Below are 18,187 nucleotides of genomic sequence, written 5' to 3' on the forward strand. Positions count from 1 at the left end.
ATCTTCAACTCAATTGGCTTATTGACAATGATCAGGGAGTCGAAGACCTAGCAGGTGTCCACTGTTCTGTGCTTAGAAAAGTGTTTGGTCTGCATCAGAGAGCAATGCTGGCATTGCTGTAGATGCACTGAAGTTGGTCTCAGATGTAGGTAGTGAGCCTTCTCTATCTGGGCAGCTTGCCAGTAGGCTAAGCAATCACTACTGCTGTTTCTCAGCAGGAGGAGCACTCAGAGCATGACGCGTGACATGGAGGTGCACACATTGCAGGAGCTAATTTAAAACATTTTTGGAAAAACACATTCAAGAATCATATCACACGTACACTCAGAGATCACATGCAAGTCATTAACAAAATCAGGTTATGACATTTTGAATATCGCTCATCGAGCTCAAAGTCTGTCACTTCCTTTTGGTGCAGAAACAAGAGAAGCAGTTGGGAAATGTAAACCAAACTGAACAGATTTTGTTCTGAAGAATGAATACGTGGATAAAGCAAGTCGTAATTGCGCCAATGTAAATGTGTTCAGTAGAGAGAACGCCAGGAAGATTAGTCAATGAGACAATGATCCACCTGTCTTCCTGTCAATCGTTGCTGCTCTACTACCAGTTCTTGCTGAGTTTTATCAGCAGATAGATGGTGAGAGTTTTCTCTGCATTGTCTTTGTCGTTCGCATTTTACTGTGTGGGCTTTCCATCCACATGGTTCACCCGTCACTACCCTCAGTGAATTACCCTGGATCATCCCTATTAGCCTTGTCCAAACAAGATCTTGTCAACGCTGCCAAGTGTTGTATCTTTAGATAAACAGTATAAAGAAAAAGAATTGCAGAAGCACATGGGTTTGATGCAATATTAACAGAGGTTTATTGAATAGGTCTTCACTATTGATTTGACAGTAGACTTCTCAAAAGCCCGCGAACTGGCCAATGATGTCACGTAAGTAACGTGACTCCATTCCTAAAGAGACATTGCGCACAACTACAATAATCCACATATATAACGTCCTTCCTTCTTTAATTCTAAGGTCCAATATAGCTAATAGCTAGCATATTAACAAAGTCATTTACATCTACATACAAGTGCAGGCACATTCCATTTCTCACTGGTTGCATGCACACTTTCGGGACTTTGTCATTCTCAAACTAGTTTGAACTCAAATGTAGTTTTGAGTTCTCCGATAGATGTCTCTGCCCTGGAAGGTGTTGGAGTATTTTTTTATGGGGGAAGATCAATCGTAGCAGGTACTTCTGATGCAATCTCTTCTTCTGTAGATGAACGAGGACGTTGCACAGTCAGATGGCAGAGACTGTTACCTCTTGAGTTAGTTCTGGCACTGGCACGCAAACGAATGTTGACAATAATTGAACCACACGGCATCCGCACACGGGTTCGTCTGTCATTTGTACCATGTATGATATTGGACCAGTCGCACGGACATGTTAACACTGGTTCTCCTTGTTGAAGCAAGCACTTCCTTGAGTTAATTTTTGTCTCAAAATCGGTGGCTGTTGGTTTTGCTCTATTATGTCAGATGTCTCCTCTGGCAAGAGTAAATCAAAGATAGTTCTCAGCTTCCTTTTCATCAATAGCAAAGCTGGGGACTTTTGTGTAGTCGCATGTGTCGCATTTCGGTATGATATTGGAAACATGGCCACACATTGCTGAAGTGAACCTTGGTCTTTTGAAGCCTTCCCTATGTGTTTCAAGAACTGGACAAATCATTCATGGATGCGTGGTAAGGTGCTGACTTAATATGTTGAACTCCACACATTCTTTAGTAGCCTTCGAACTTGGGCTGTTAACTGTGGCCCATTGCCGCTCACGCTCAGCTCTGGTTTATCGAATCTCGCAAAGATCTCGTTGAGTTTCTCGATGGCATCTTCTGCAGTGGTTGACTTAATTACAATCACCGCAGGCCACTTTAAGTATGCATCTACAATGACCATGAACATGTGTCCCTCGACTGGACCAAAAAAGTGAAAGTATAAATGTTGCCATGGCATTTTAGGCCACTCCCATGGAGGCAATGGGGACAGCAGTGGTGTGCACCTTCCCCACACACATGACTGGTACAGTCCTGCTTTTTCTTCTATTTGGGTATCAATTCCTGGCCACCAAAGTAACTTTGTGCTAGTTCCTTCATTCACACTATGCCTGGGTGTTGTTTCTGTAACTGCTCCAAAACCCTTTGTGTAAATTTGGTGGAACAATTACTCTCCTCCCTAACAGGCATCCGCCCAGTGCTGTTAATTTAAGTCACCTGGAAATGTACCAATTCAATCAAGGATGTTTTCCTGCTATGTTCCCCATTAATTTCCATTACCAGGATCATTTCTGGTAGTCTTTAGACTTGAGCTGCAGTCACTGGAACATTCTCAATCTATGAACAGTAAAAAATATTATCATGACTGGGTGGCATCTGACCAGCTGGTAAAGGTAAGCGTGATAATGTATCCACATTGGCATGCTTTTCGGATTGTCAGGATTTGATCTTGCATGAATCTGCCGATAGGATTAACAACCATTATTGGAGTCTGCTTTGTGGAGGCACGGTGGTACAGTGGTTAGCACTGCTGCCTCACAGCGCTAGTGACCCTGGTTCAATTCCGGCCTCGGGTGACTATCTGTGTGGAGTTTGCACATTCTCCCCATGTCTGCGTGGGTTTCCTCCGGGTGCTCATGTTTCCTCCCAAGGTCCAAAGATATGAGGTTAGGTTGATTGGCCATGCTAAATTGCTCCTTAGTGTTCAAAGTTTAGGTGGGTTTACGAGGATAGGGGAGTGAACCCAGGTAGGGTGCTCTTTCAGAGGGTCGGTGCAGACTTGATGGGATGAATGGCCTCCTTCTGCACTGCAGGGATTCAGTGATTCTATGATACTTGTAGCCAATGAAGGGATATCTTTGTGTGGCCCAAAAATAGCTCTGAAGGCCCTGTGGTCCATCAGCAATGTGAAGTGACAACCATACAGGTATTGGTGGAATTTATGTCCACGAAATATGATACTCGGTGTCTCTTCCTCCAATTGATTAGATTCTGCATTTGTTAACGTATGAGATGCAAATGTTATTGATCTGTCTTTTCCTGAAGGAAGCACATGTGACACCACTGCTCCAATGCCATTCAGTGAAGCAAGTTGTAACGGTAACTTTGGGTTGAAATGAAGCAGCACTTTCAACCTTTTCAGTGCTTATTTTGTAGATTGATATGCTTTTTCGCATTCTGGTGTACATTGCCACACCTGTTTTATACATAACAACCTATGCAACGACTTCAATAGGGTTGCCAGATTCTGGTTGAGAATTCCACAGTAGTTGATTAACCCCAGGAATGACCTAACTTGAGTGACGTTCATTGGTCTTGGAGCCTCCATAATGGCTTCCATTTTTTTAGGTGCTTTTAGCAGATCTTTACTGTCAATTACATGTTCAAGATATCGTACGTATGTCTGGAAAAAATCATAATTATCTTTCTTGACACAAAGCCCATGCATCTGAAATCATTTCAATGTGGCTTCTAAGTGTTGTAAACGTTTTGCTCATTTGTGCCAGTGATCAATATATCATCAAGGTTACATCATACCCACTATTAGCCACTAAGGGTTTGGTCCATTGATGTTGAAATAAAGCTGATGCTGACATTATTCCAAATGGCAATCTCTTTTATTGGAACAGGCCTTCGTGAGTGATGGTGGTGAGCAGGTATTGAGAATCAGCTGCAACATTCATTTGTAGGTAAGCCTGCAATAGGTCAATCTTGCTGAAATTCTGTCCTCCTTCTTGGCCTGCGAACAAATCTTAAATCAATGGTAACCCTGGCTGATGGCATTTTCTACTTTGATTCTTCATCGGAATGAATTGTTTTAGTTTCATTATGGTTCTCTTCTTCCACATTATGAATTTTCTTATTTGAATTTGTTTTGTTCCCTCTTTTGAATTAGTTCCGTGCCTTCTTTTGAGTGTTCTTCTCTGGGGAAGTTATTTTACTCCAGCAGTCTCTTACTGTATGGTCAGTCCAGTCACAATGTTTATATTGATGATATGGAGATGCTGCCGTTGGACTGGGGTGAGCACAGTAAGAAATCTTACAACACCAGGTTAAAGTCTACAGGTTTGTTTCAAATCACTAGCTTTCGGAGCACTGCTCCTTCCTCAGGTGAATGATCTGTCTTTTCCTGCTCCACCTGAGGAAGGAGCAGTGCTCCGAAAGCTAGTGATTTGAAACAAACCTGTTGGACTTTAACCTGGTGTTGTAAGACTTCTTACAATGTTTATATTGCTCCAGCAATCAGCCTGTGAATGGCCTGTTTTTGCACAGCGATCGCATGCTTGTTTCTGGGTAGACTTCTTTTGAGCGGAATCCAGTTAATGGACCCCCAAGTTTGCTCTGAGCTACATTGTAATAGCAATATCTAATGCGGCCTTCAGATTTAGATTATGTTCCTTTAAGATCTTCTTTGAATGGCCTCACTTTTCAAACCATGCACTAAACGATCTTTAATTGTGTCATCGAACAAATCGCCAAATTCATAAAATTCTGCAAGTCGTATGAGGGCTGCAATGAACTCTATAATATTTTCAACTTCTAACTGATTGCTTCGACGAAATTGAAACCTCTCCACAATAATCACTGGCTTTGGTGAATAATGACCTTCTGATATTTTCACCAGTTCTTAATTTGTCTTATCTCCGGGAATCTCTGGCTGAACTAAGCTTCTTAGCAAATAAAAGGTTTTGCTTCTAATTGTATTTAGGAATACAGGAACCTTAATCTCTTCTGATATTGTGCTGGCCAAAATGTAATAATGGAACCTCTTTGAAAATGACTTCCAGGTCTCTGAGTCTTCATCAAAAGAGCCCATCACCCAAAAATGTCCTGATATTTTTTACAGTTCTCCCCCTTTCCTTAGTTCAATGGTTTGGTTCATTCACGATGGATTACCAATTTCTAACAGCTTTAACATTCATCACATTTAACTTGCAACAGATTTAATTGACATGAAAGTTATGATCATCTTTTGTGTTCTGCCCCGCCCTACTTCCGTGCCTTACTGTACCACACTTGGCGGGCCCCGCAGCCTGACTCCTTGGATTGCCGGTTTAAAATCAGCTTGGGTCCTTCCATTGAATTTTATGCCCCCAAATCTATTCCTGTTCCAATGCTAATGATTTCTGACCTTCAGTTAATCAGTTGATCGAATGATTTGTTGAAGCTTCTCCACTCCAATGATTAATAAAAAATATATATTTTTTCCCATTCTTCTGATCCAGCCTTGTCAACAGTTTTCTTTTTGTAAACTGTTGTATCTTTGGACAAACAGTACAAAAGAAAAAGGATTGTAGAAACAAGTGGGTTTGATGCAAGATTAACAGAGGTTTATTGAACAGGCCTTCACTGTACTAGGTTTGGCACTCGATTCCTCAAAAGTTCATACAGTAGCCGATGATGTCACATATGTCACGTGACTCTGTTCTTAAAGAGACATTGCTCACAACCACAATAGGCCACATATGAAACACCATGCACATTAGGACTCACCTCAAACAGGAGGCGAAAAATGATTACTGCAAGCCTTAGACTGGGCAGTACAAAGAAAGAGGGCTTCCGAAGATAAAACGCCAAATGTGTGTGTGAGCGGGTCAATCAAATGCTCCGCAGTTAATCCACTCCTTGAGGAAAGGATTTAAAACTTCAGTGGATCCTGTGCAAGTCCACAGCAATGCTTCATACAGTAATATAATGAAATCTTTGATGTCCAATGTGGCAATCATGAAAGAATGCTCTTTATCATAATACTCACTTTTAATAGGTCCAGGGCTATTTTTATGGAGACCTTCAACATCAACTATTGCATTGAATGGAAAATTCCAAAGTGATGATGATCGGAGGAGTCTGACAAAGTGGTTCCCTGGCAGACCTTTCACCATAGCACTGCCCAAGATATGCTCGTAACAGCGAGAAAATGCAGACTGTAGTTTCAATTTGAGCAATTTGAGCAGACATGGAAAAAACTGATGGATGACAGCACCATCTTGGCGCACAACAATTGAGGATGTCAATGAATGAATGAGCAAGGCAGATGACAAATACAATTAATGTAAACCCGTGAGGTTTTCTGTGTCAACACAGGCTGTTCTTATTCTTTCTCCATATTATATGTTTTCAAATGTTGAGCATGAAAATTTGGACTGAAATAGTTGACATCAGATAACTGAATATGAACAAACTCCATTCTAATTCAGTACATTTGAAGAAATAACAAATTTATACATGTTTCAAAAGCTCCTAATTTTAAGGCTTGAACATTCAAATTGGAAGTTATCATTCTGCAGAGATCCTCCCTCATACACAAGAACGGGAGCAGCAATGTCATGGAAATGCCAGCAACCAGTCACACATCACCCTGCCTTGGTAATGTATCACCATTCCTACCCTATCAATAGATCGAGATCCCAGATTTACCTACATGACACTATTGCCAGAGCACCACCGCCAGAAGAACCGCTGTGGTTCAAGGAGACTGCCTGCCACCATCGGCTCAGGGCAATTATGGATGAGAAATTAATGCTGCTTCAATACCATTGCCCACTACCTGAGAACACATAAAACGTTCAGAAATAACCTTTCATAACAAAGTACTTTTGAGTTCATTAAGAATGGGCTACCCATGGTTTGTCATGGGAAGAGGTTGAGACTTAAGCGACTTGATATATTTGTCGAGACTTTCATGCTAAATAATGAAAATTGGCTTTTCTTCTTTCTGCCCCTTTGAGACATAGCTGGCACTCATTAAGGAAGAAGTATAATACTGTCTGCCTCCATCAAGTTAAAAAGAATAGTGTAGAAACAATTAAATTTGAACTCTTCTGTAAAAACATTATGCAATTGACAAAGGACACATTTACGGAATTTCCCAAAGTTTCCACAGATAGTCCGTGATATATTATTTATTTTCTTTAAATCTGGCATAATTGTCACTTCAGGAGTACAACTGAGAATTTCTGTTGTGAGATAAAAGCAGGACATTTGTTAAACAAATTAGAACAAACATTTCTGAAGCTCAAGGCAATATCCTTTGCGGCAAAATATATTTTTCAACTCCAGGCATTAAGTTTTTGGTTTCTGTTCCTTTTTGATTCCTTCAATAGAACACAAAGTAGAAATTGCTGTATACTGCACTACTGTATGAATTTTGACATATTTCTTTGCTTGCTATTCCAATAGAGATGTTAAACTGTTTACCTTATTGAAGTATGAAGGTCCAATCTTAACTCATTAAAAATCCATTTATGTGCAATGCTGAAAATCAAGGGGCTGGGTTCTCCGTCGACAGGATCTTCCTTTTTGTCGGCAGCGAACTCACGCTTGCGGATTTCCCGACGGTGTGGGGATGCCCACAATGGGAAACCCCATTGCCAAGACGGAGAATCCTGCTGCCGGCGGGGGCAGGCCGCACCAGGAAACGGGTGCGGCAGGATGGAGAATCCCGCCCAAGGTCTTAATAATAATAATAATCTTTATTAGTGTCACAAGTAGGCTTACGTTAACGCTGCTGTTGAAAGTTACTGTGAAAAGCACCTCGTCGCCACATTCCGGCGCCTGTTTGGGTCCACTGAAGGAGGACAGAATGTCCAATTCACCTAATAGCACGTCCTTAAGGACTTGTGGGAGGAAACCGGAGCACCTGAGGAAACCCACGCTGACACGGGGAGAATGTGCAGACTCCGCACAGACAATGACCCAAAAGGGAATCGAACCTGGGACCCTGGCGCTGTGAAGCAGGTCCTCGACTCCAGCCCCAACAGCAGCACAGAGGACTCATTAACAGACCCCAAAATAGAAGAGCCATCACAGCACTCACCGAAACCATGGACCAGTGTGGACACACGCCTCAGTAGGACTTAGTTCTCGAGCAGCCTCAGGTCACAATTTTGTGAGCACATCACATGTCCTTATCCACAGCAGGCAGAGGCAGTGGTGTCCCAGGGTGTTGGCACTCGGAGGATTCCTGTAGGCCAGGAATTTACTGAGTCCGGATCAGATGACCGACCTCGGAACTTGGTCAGGCCTCAGTTGCTGGAGCTCCAAAGATTAACTTGGGAAAATCAGGAAGGGATGTCTGGTAAACTGCTCAGATTGAAAGGCTGAATGTCTCCCGCCTTGTGTCTGAGATGATTGTGCCGACAATGCAACGCAACGTGGTCAACATAGCTAGGGTGGCAGCTGTCATGGAGACTTCGGTGTAAGAATTTAGTCCTGCACTGTTGCGGACGTGCATTCCATGGCACAGGCACTTGGTGGGATCCAACGGTGCCAATGCCAGAGGACGGCGGAGCATCCCGGGCTCACTACAGCTATCTCTCTCTATCCCCAGAAAGAAGCCAGGGGCCTTAAGGACCCATAGAGCGGAGGATCAGCTGGTGCCCACCCCGGAGCCATCCACCCAGGTGACTCTGGGCGTGTCCTGCCCAAACAAATCCCCTCTTGCTGTGACCGCTTCAGCTCCAGCCCCATAGGCCAAGGGGACTGGCATTGCTACACAGCAGGACCTCAAAAGCAGGCCGGGACCCCTCAGGATTTAGCCCTCCAGAGGGTGCCGACGAAGGCCATCACAGACAGCAGGGAATGTCAGACAGCAAGCTGCCTCCACCTCCACAGTGGAAGTTGGAGATGCACCAAGTGCTAGTGGTAGATTGAGAAAGGTTAAAATGTGTTAGTTGCACAGTGTGGGCATCGATGAGCTCCTTGGACTTACCGTTGGAGGCATAGGTAGTGGAGACAAGGGAGAGATGTTTCAGAAAATTATTTGCAGTAGAGAAAAGAAGTTGGGGTTTATCTTTGCATTGCAGGCTGATCCTGGAAAAGTGAGCTGTTTTAACGGAGGATGAAGTCTGGCATTTGCTCTTCAACTCCAGCTCCAGTCACCTCTGAAACTGCAATTAGCAGCAACAGGATGGAAGACAGTGCAGGCAGTAGGACCAGTAATGAATAAGAGGACTCCGATATTGTGGTCGCAATTACATGAAACTGTCAGCGTTCAACATCATTACTCCACTGAAACTGACCAAAACGTCTGGAGACGGCATGTGCACAGATATGCGTGGAAATCCAGAAGTTCCTTTCAGTGATTCTACACTTGTCAGAATGTTGCATTATCAAGGTATTCCGAGACTATAATTAATGGAATGAATTGATTTGACAATGACGTCCATTCTTTAACTCACTGTAAAAACCCTTGAAAATGGCACGCCTTTGTAAATCATGTGTAACTGGCTGGGTTTTTAACATCTTTTAATTTCACAATGCTGTCATAATGTTCAAAATTTTATATTTGTGCAATTTCAAATTACATGAAAATGATATAATAACAATTCCACATGTTTTTTTTAAATATGCATATTTTCATTGCTTTAAAAATTTGTTTATCTTTAGTTTACTGAATAAAAATAATTTTTTATTCAATTATTTATATTGCTGCCCGAAAATTGAAGTTGAGAATGGTGGCGACAAAGTACTTCTAACTTCTTGTTTTCTGTATGAATAATTTAATGTTGATTATCTGCTTACTTGCATGTTGGAATCACTACTGTTGCTTGCCAAGACATCCCCTGGATTTGTCCCCACATTGACACTGCTGTTGGGATCGGGGGAAAGCATTGCACAGAGATCATCAAAAGTCTGTGGGCAGCTTTCTTGGAGGTCAGCAGCAACCACTCTTGCTTCACTGCTGCTGGCAAGCTCCAGACCAATAATATAGATATCTTGAAACATCAGCTCAGATGTCTGAACAGATCAGGCGAGTATGTTAATGCAGACCCCTGAGGCTCTCCAAGATCATGATCATTTACTACATGCTCTATAATGTTCGTTACTGAAAGAGGCAAAACAGGGAGCAGGTGGATGAAGCAACCTGCAGTCAAAACAAAACCAAGATGATGATGAGGGCAGATGTACCTAGCCTGGTGCAAACGTCAGTGGACTCAATGAAGCTCAATGCTGAATGGTGCTGGTATTGTGACTGCCGCTCAGTCTTCCAGTTGGTTCTTTTAGGACATACATTGGAACAAAAGAACATGCCTTGAGATAATAGATGGAAACCATCTTCGAAAATGGGGAAATTATAAAGCTAATAGTGCCTATCACATTGTTCTGCTTTAACATGTGCTCAGGATGTTGTGGGTGGGGGAGGAAAAATAATGAGAAAAAGATGAGATGAGCCGCGATCGTTAGGTGTTATTATAGGGTTCAGAAGATTATTATGCATTGGATTGTGTCTTTGAAGTTAGGTTAAAATAAAGGGGACCCTGAGACCATTCCAAATCCTGCTCTTCAACAAGCCTGTCTTAGTCAGGGTCCTGCAAGGTACAAAATTCTCACACCTAGAGACAAAAGGCAAGAGCAACTGTGCTAACAGTAAATAGGCTTGCTGGCTCCAAGCTCTGGGCAGAAGAGAAAAGAAAGAGCAGCAGTTAGTGTAGTCAAGAGAGAGAGGAGGTGGCAGGTTCATTGTAGATTGCTGTAGTGATATGCATCACTGTATATACACAAGGGGTTAATGCAAAATCATTACAACTAAGTAACCACTAGAGGGAACACCAGAGATGTCATGACATGCAGCCAGACAACCAATGGTCATTAGAACAGGACACAACCAATGGGTAATCAGGACACCCAGAAGTGGCATAACCACAAAGGGGCACTACATGACCCATATAAAAGGACACACAGGCTCTGCCTCTTTCCACAGACAGACACCTAGAGAGTAAGACAGGGTTGATCAGCAGCAGCATCACACCCTAGCACATGGCTTAGAGCAAGCTGATATAGTTAGACTGAGTTACTGCAGCGAGATTAGCAGAGAGTCAAACTCATTTAAGAACTGTGTTAATAGTTCAATAAACACGTTGAACTCATTTCAAAGTCTGGAGCATCCTTTAGTTGAGACTGCATCAAGTAACAGCCTGTGTTACACGAAGTAACGTAACGAGATGATACCAGGAGTGACTGTTCAATCTATTTAGTTCAACACAGTAAGATCCGTGACAACCAGCAACCGAACCCAGGCACGATGAACAAAATCCAGGCTCCTCATCCACTCAGGTACCACGGCAATCTTAGTGCTAGCTGGCATTCGTTCAAACAAAAATTCCTACTATATGTGGAAGCGTCCGGCCTACATGGCATGACCGATGCTTGGAAGATAGCTCTTCTACACACCATTGTGGGTGATCATGCACTAGAGATCTTCAACTCCATTAAATACTCCGACGGACAGGACAGAACGAAATTGCAGACCATACTGGACAAATTCGACAACCACTGCGAAGTAGACACAAAAGAAATCAGTAAAACTGGTGCGAATACGCACCACGAGGCAGAGGTAGGGTTGCAACAGAAGCAGGTGGCAGTTTTGATTGGCAGCCATCTTGCACGTATCCAGCCAGACCAGTCCGCATATGCGCATTTCCCTAGAAGATGCGAACCGGCAGAACGGTGTTTTGCGAATGCGCGAGAAGCCGCGCATGCGCAGTTGTGAAAAGAGCGCACAGTAAAGGAACCTCGGCGTGCACATGCACAATGGAGTCCTATGCATGATGTCATGAGCGTCATGACATCAGCGGCCCCCTGACCACGCCCACTTAAAGGGGAAATGTCCATAATTTAAAAAGAAGAGTTTTAAAGCCACAAAACACAATTCTATCACCTCGAAAGACGGAACAATGCCTGAACTGCAACCAGCAGTTGAAAATTACCTCCGCAGCACCCTGGAACAAGCAGTTAGCACCACCCAAAGAGATGATTTGTACATTGAAGAATACTACTCAGAAGATGATTTCATCATTGGACATAGCGAGCACAATAACAAATCCGAACCACAAAGAGATGATTTGTACATTGAAGAATACTACTCAGATATGGATGAGTTCTTCGGATTTGAGGATCATTGCATCAGCAACACGGTTGCAAAGCTCAACACGACCCTACCCATGGTAGACAAATCCAATACCATGATGCCATGGCAGCTCATCGATACATTGGATGACAGCAACCTGTCAAATATCCAAGAAGAAGATGAAGCCCAAGAGAGTGGCCTGACGCCACACCAGTGATCCACGCACCACAAAAAGTGGTCCACGCACCACGAAGAGTCCCCGACTCAACACAGAAAGCGATGACAGACTCCACAGCGAGACCACTGCACGACTCCATTGAGAGCGCACAGATCAACTCCACAGCGAGACCACTGCACGACTCCACACAGGGAACGATGCCAGACTCCACAGAGAGAGCGATACAAGCCTCCACAGCAAGCTCGTTGACAGACTCCACAATGGAAGCAACTCAAGACTCCATAGCGCAGTCCATGCATGAACAAGACCATGAAGGTCTATCCACCTTATCTGAGCAACCAGCAGCAGGCGATGCAAGTCTACCACCCTTACGTGAACAACAAAAAGACTATGACAGTCTACCCAGATTATTTGAACTACCAGAACCAGACTATGAAAGTCTACCCAGCTCATTTAACCAACAAGAAGACACTGAAGGTCTACCCACTGTATGTGACACAAGTGACGAAGGCATCACAATTCCCATACAAGATGTGCATCACAGCAAGGCTGACAGATCTCAGCTCGTTTGTACAGAGGCACTCGACAATCAAAGTGAAACTACTCGTGAGTCCAGTGAGACCAATTAAAACCTCATCCACTCGAGCCTATCCACAAGAAAATGAAATCTTGAAAAATTTGACTCCAGACGAGGAGCTTCAAGAAACCAAAGATGATTCAAGTGAACCAGAAATGACTCCAGAAAAGGAGCACCAAGGAATCAAAGAGGAATCACATCAACCACAAAGGAGTGATGTCACCAAGATCAATGCCACATCATGTCATTCTCACAATCCTCAAGAAGAAACGCTCAATGAAGCATCAGATACCACAAAGGACACTGACACATGTAACTTTGGGAATGACTCGAATTATCCACTCGGAACAGTCATTGAGCACAACAAGCACAACAGCAAAACCTACAAGAACAACAAAAACAACGACAAGAAGCACGACAAACACAACAAAAAGAACAACAATAGAACAATGACTTGTACCACATGGTACAACTCTGCACATGAAGGACAATGTGACAGCACAGCTCAAGACAATGGCAAGAGTGCAGACATACCATGGCATGACACCGAATCTCACCGATTCACGTTTGCTCCACTACAAACAAGCAAACCAGTTTTCAGGAAAGATGACATACAGAATCGCTACCACAAGCATAGAAAAAAAAGAGTCCAAATCAGACAACGAAGTGAATCGACCCTTCAAACACCTCATGATCACAGGAGCACTGATGGTGTTCACACAAAAATGACAGCATCGACATCACCACTTCAACACCAAAACAAGCAAGCCACTCGACCGTACCAATTCCTACTGTTTGGACTCATAAATGTTAATTGGTATTGTATAATCATCAATATCATCACAACTTGTACATGTCACCGTTTATCTACCTGTTTTGTACAATTTTTTTTAACAAAGTACAGAAAATATGTAACCGGAAAAAAGGGGGGATGTAGTGATATGCATCACTGTATATACACAAGGGGTTAATGTAAATACACTACAACTAAGTAACCACTAGAGGGAACACCAGAGATGTCATGACATGCAGACATACAACCAATGGGTCATTAGAACAGGACACAACCAATGGGTAATCAAGTGGCATTACCACAAGGGGGCACTACACGACCCATATAAAAGGACAGGGCACACAGGCTCTGCCTGTTTCCACAGACAGACACCTAGAAAGTAAGACAGGGTTGATCAGCAGCAGCATCACACCCTTGCACGTGGCTTAGAGCAAGCTGGTATAGTTAGACTGAGTTACTACAGCTAGATTAGCAGAGAGTTGAACTTGTTTAAGAACTGTGCTAAAAGTTCAATCAACACGTTGAACTCATTTCAAAGTCTGGAGCATCCTTTAGTCAAGACTGCATCAAGTAGCAGCCTGTGTTACACGAAGTAACGTAACACGACAATTACCAAAGCCGGGTATAGAAGGGAGAGCATCTCTAGTTAAATAGATGCATTCTTTAGGTCTCTAAAGAATCCAGGTAATTCATCCTGGCATGACCAGGATCCAAGAGGAATCACTGGAACGGGCTTTACTGCTATTTGCGGATTTGGGAAATATTCTGAAAACTTAAGAGCGTGGAGATGGTCACTGAAATTTACTGTTCACTGAAACAGGAAAAAGCATTAAAAGCTGGAAGTGACTGTGGATTGCTTGCTATATGGGCTTTGGGCAGGATTAACCATCAGCCGGCGTCAGAATCAGGAAACACGATTGGGCAGAGAATTCGACATCAGCCGAAAATCGAGGTTGGCGCCAGGCGGCAAACGGAATGCCGTGCTCCGGCCCCTCGGCAGTGGCATGAATGTGTTCTACCCCACATGCTGGTGTGGGCATGCAAATGGCACAATGAAGGTCATTGGCATTTCATTTGTGGGCCAGACCAGGCATTTCCCAGGCCTTGCGCAATGCTCCGCCTCTGCCAGGAGGAATTACCAACGTCAAGGTTCACTTGTGATATTTCAAATTGGGAAACTGGTGCCGTGGCAACTGAGGGTGTGGGAGGAGGTACAAACGGTCTCTGATATCACTATAGTGTCTAACAGTTGTGCCACTAGCCAGGGGGTATCTGCCAGGGGGAGTCGCGGGGAGTGACGAGGAGGAGGGCTGTTGGGTCGGGATGGCCGCACACACACCACCATTGCTCCAGCCTATAAGGCAGCCATGGGGCTGCGCAAGCCCCTGAGTACCCACTGGAAACTTTGCACCAATGCGTCGTATGGGTGCCCCCCAGGCCACATCTGTCGGTACCCTCTGGTCCCTTCCGACCCATCAATGGGATGGGCATGCCCAGTGCAATCAGTGCCGTCATTTTGACTGGGATCAGGGTTGGCATGCTTTAAAATTGTGCAAGTTCTACGAGACGCCAGTGCTGGCCCATTAACGGGACCTAAATCACTGTGGGACTGGCACCGCTTTCCACCATGTAGAACACTCACGATTCAGTCCCAGCGTCAGCACTTAGGCTCTCAAATGGAGAATCCCGCCCTGGGCTGGATTCTCCGCAGCCCCGCGGCAAAATCGTGTTTGGCGCGGGGGCGTAGAATCGATTTTTACACGAGAATGGGGCCCGATGCTCGCCATTGCCAGAGGCCCATCCAGCGATGCTCCGATCCTGACCAGCCGGTTTCCCAACGGCATGGTTCTAACCACGTCTGGCCGGTCGGGACTCACACGCTGCGGCTGCGGACTCTGTCCACGGCCTCCCTCGTGGGGGGCGGGTGATCCATCACCGGGGGGGGGGGGGGATGAAGGGTAGCATAAAATGTTACTAAAAAGTCTTCTGTATGTACATACATAGCAAAAGCGCAGTCGGTGGAGGTGTGGGGCATGACTGAAGTGCTAAATGCTCAACCTCGCAACTGGAGGGCGTGATCAAATGGCCTCGTCGTGTCCGACTCGGTGACACAATGAGGCCACCGTTGAATCTTGCGAGAGGCCTCCCACAGGATTTGCAATATTCGGAGCACCTGACGAGGGCAAGATCCATGTTTAAATATTTAAATGAGCCATTTACCAGATTCTGAGGAGCACCAGAGCTTTCCTCACCGTGAGTGGTCGTCACTCTCCTGCCTCTTACAGTGACACATTGACGGAGCTAACACAAGCCCATCACCCTGGAATGTTGTTACACAGACAGCGCTCTTGGAGGGGCAGCAGGGTGGTCGGAGAAGGGCGGTATGATGTGGGGGGGGGGGGAGGCATTTAGGGAGGCAGAGGAATGGAGGAAATAGGGGGGATGGGGGTTAAGTGGGGGAAGTGCGTTGCACGGCATTGCCACAATGGTCAAGGCATCGGAACTGCATCTTGAGCAGCTCGAGGCGCCACACAATGACAGTACAGGCGGCAACGTGGACCTCATTGTATCGGGTCTCCACACCGGTCTCAGGCCTCCACACTGACATCATCAGCCAAGTCTTCCAAGGGCCAACCATCACCCTGGAGTATTCCTTGAAGCTGATTCTGAGGCGGTGGTCACAAACAGTCTGAACATTCAGGGAGTGGAACCCCATTCTGTTAATATAGAGCACTCTCTCATTCTCTGGTGCTCATAGAGCAACATGCATGCCATCGATTACCCCCTGGACCTGGGGCATCCCCCCAATGGTGACGAAGCCTGTAGCCCAGGCAGCATGGTAGGCTTGCTCCAGGTCGAAGGTGATGCAGTCAGCAGCCCGGACGTACAGAGCATCTGTCACCTGGCAGATGCACTTGTGGGCTGATGACTGCGCTATGTCGCACCGGTCCCCACTCGGGCCCAGGAATGACCGGGTGACAGAGATATTTAGCGCCCAATGACTTTGGTGGCCAGAGGAAGGGAAGTCCTCCTCCTTCCTGGGGTGTCATGCCTGTGAAGACATGGCACAGCTGCCGCACTGTCTCTCTGTGGAAGCATATGCTGTCTGTCAGCTTATTGAAGAAGCAATGACGTCTGTACACCTTGGGCCATCGCTGGCCTCCCCTTCTGGTTTCCCTCCTCAGGCTGACAGGCGGCCGGATCTTCAGTATGTGCGGCATCCCCCTGCACATGTGGTGCTGCCTCAAGCCTGTGTTGTGTTCCTGCTGTCTTTGGTATCTACCCACCTTGGCAGCCACAGCACAGCAAGGGCAGCCTCCGTGGGATCCACACCAATAACATTATTTTATCTGGAAAGAATCGGAGAAGCAGAGAGACCGACAATCAGTTAGGGTTTCTATCCCAGGACCCTCAAGTGCCCCAAGCCTCCCCACCCTAAGAATGGCTGATCCACCTTTTTTCAGAGTGCCAACCAGTGAGCCAGTTGTGCTGGCAAACCCTGCTCTGCACAGTCACCTATGGTCACAACAGGAGTCCGTAGACCCCAAACCGCTGCCGGGAACATTTGGGAGACCGTGCTCAGCTGCCCTCCGCTCATTCAGACACTTACATTTTGGCCATGAAGGGATCCTCAGTGGTCAAGCCTTGCTCTTTAATGATCGATTGTTGGCAGCTGCCTCTATGATGCTGACGCTCCTAGAGTTCAGGCATCAATGGTTGCTGGACATGCTGTGCGCTAATCATTCTCTGAGGCATGGCACCTGTGCCTTCAAGGAGGCACATGTGAGTTGAGGTGTGTGAAGTGCTCTCACAACTAACTTGGCTAATTCCTAATTTTAAACAGTTTTCACTGTGAAGATGGAGGCTTCTCACAGTCAAAGGGAGTGAAATGGACTTTCAGGAGAAAAGCTGCACCAGGACTCTGTCTTGGATGTGTTTGGTAGGCAGACAGGCTTCAGGGTTGCCCCTGTTATGGGTCTCCACAACATTTAAAGATGGCTTGAAAGCCTCACAGACCCAAAGCCCCTCACCCTCCGCCCTGGCCCTGGAGCAGACTCCTGATCTGAAGTGCTCCAGCCCCTCAAACGACCCCAACCCCCCTGAAGGGATCTCCACAGTCCCCGAGCACTGGAGCAACAGCTCCGGTGCCCTTGAGCTGCATGCCGAAAATGGAGTTGACTACTCCCCTCCTCATGCCCCCTCAGTAGCCATTGTGCCAGCTTCGCATTGTTGAAAAGGAGTACTAAATGACGGCCGGGTGACTTCCTGCTGAGGTGTCAAGTAAATCCCGGGAGGCTGCTACATTCAGCTTCAATCTCGTTAATGAGGTGGAAATTAATGCAAATGAGGGTTTGTCCTCTTCGTGTTCGGGATCCTTCCTTGAGCTGGAAGAAGAAGAATTGCTTTGGTGGTCGGGGACTCTGACATCCTAATTACATGTCTGACAGGTGAGGAAGTGAACCAATTACCCATCCTTGAGAGTTCACAGGCAAAGGACATCATATGAAATGAGGAGATGTGTGCCAATAAACTGTGCTTCAGCAAGGGCGCAATGGGACGCCTTCATGAAATGTTTAAGGAAGACCTGCAGCCAAACACTAACTACCGCACTGCCTTAACAGTGAAGATGAAACTCATGACAGTTATAGTATGTTGTGCAGAGCACAACTTTTCCCTTCAACATGGACTGAGAATTCACCTGGAAGATGACTTGCCACGAGAAGTGGAGGAACTGGAAGAGGCAATAT

The sequence above is a fragment of the Scyliorhinus torazame genome, chromosome 11 (assembly GCF_047496885.1).
Source record: "Scyliorhinus torazame isolate Kashiwa2021f chromosome 11, sScyTor2.1, whole genome shotgun sequence".
Taxonomy (NCBI): Eukaryota; Metazoa; Chordata; class Chondrichthyes; order Carcharhiniformes; family Scyliorhinidae; genus Scyliorhinus; species Scyliorhinus torazame.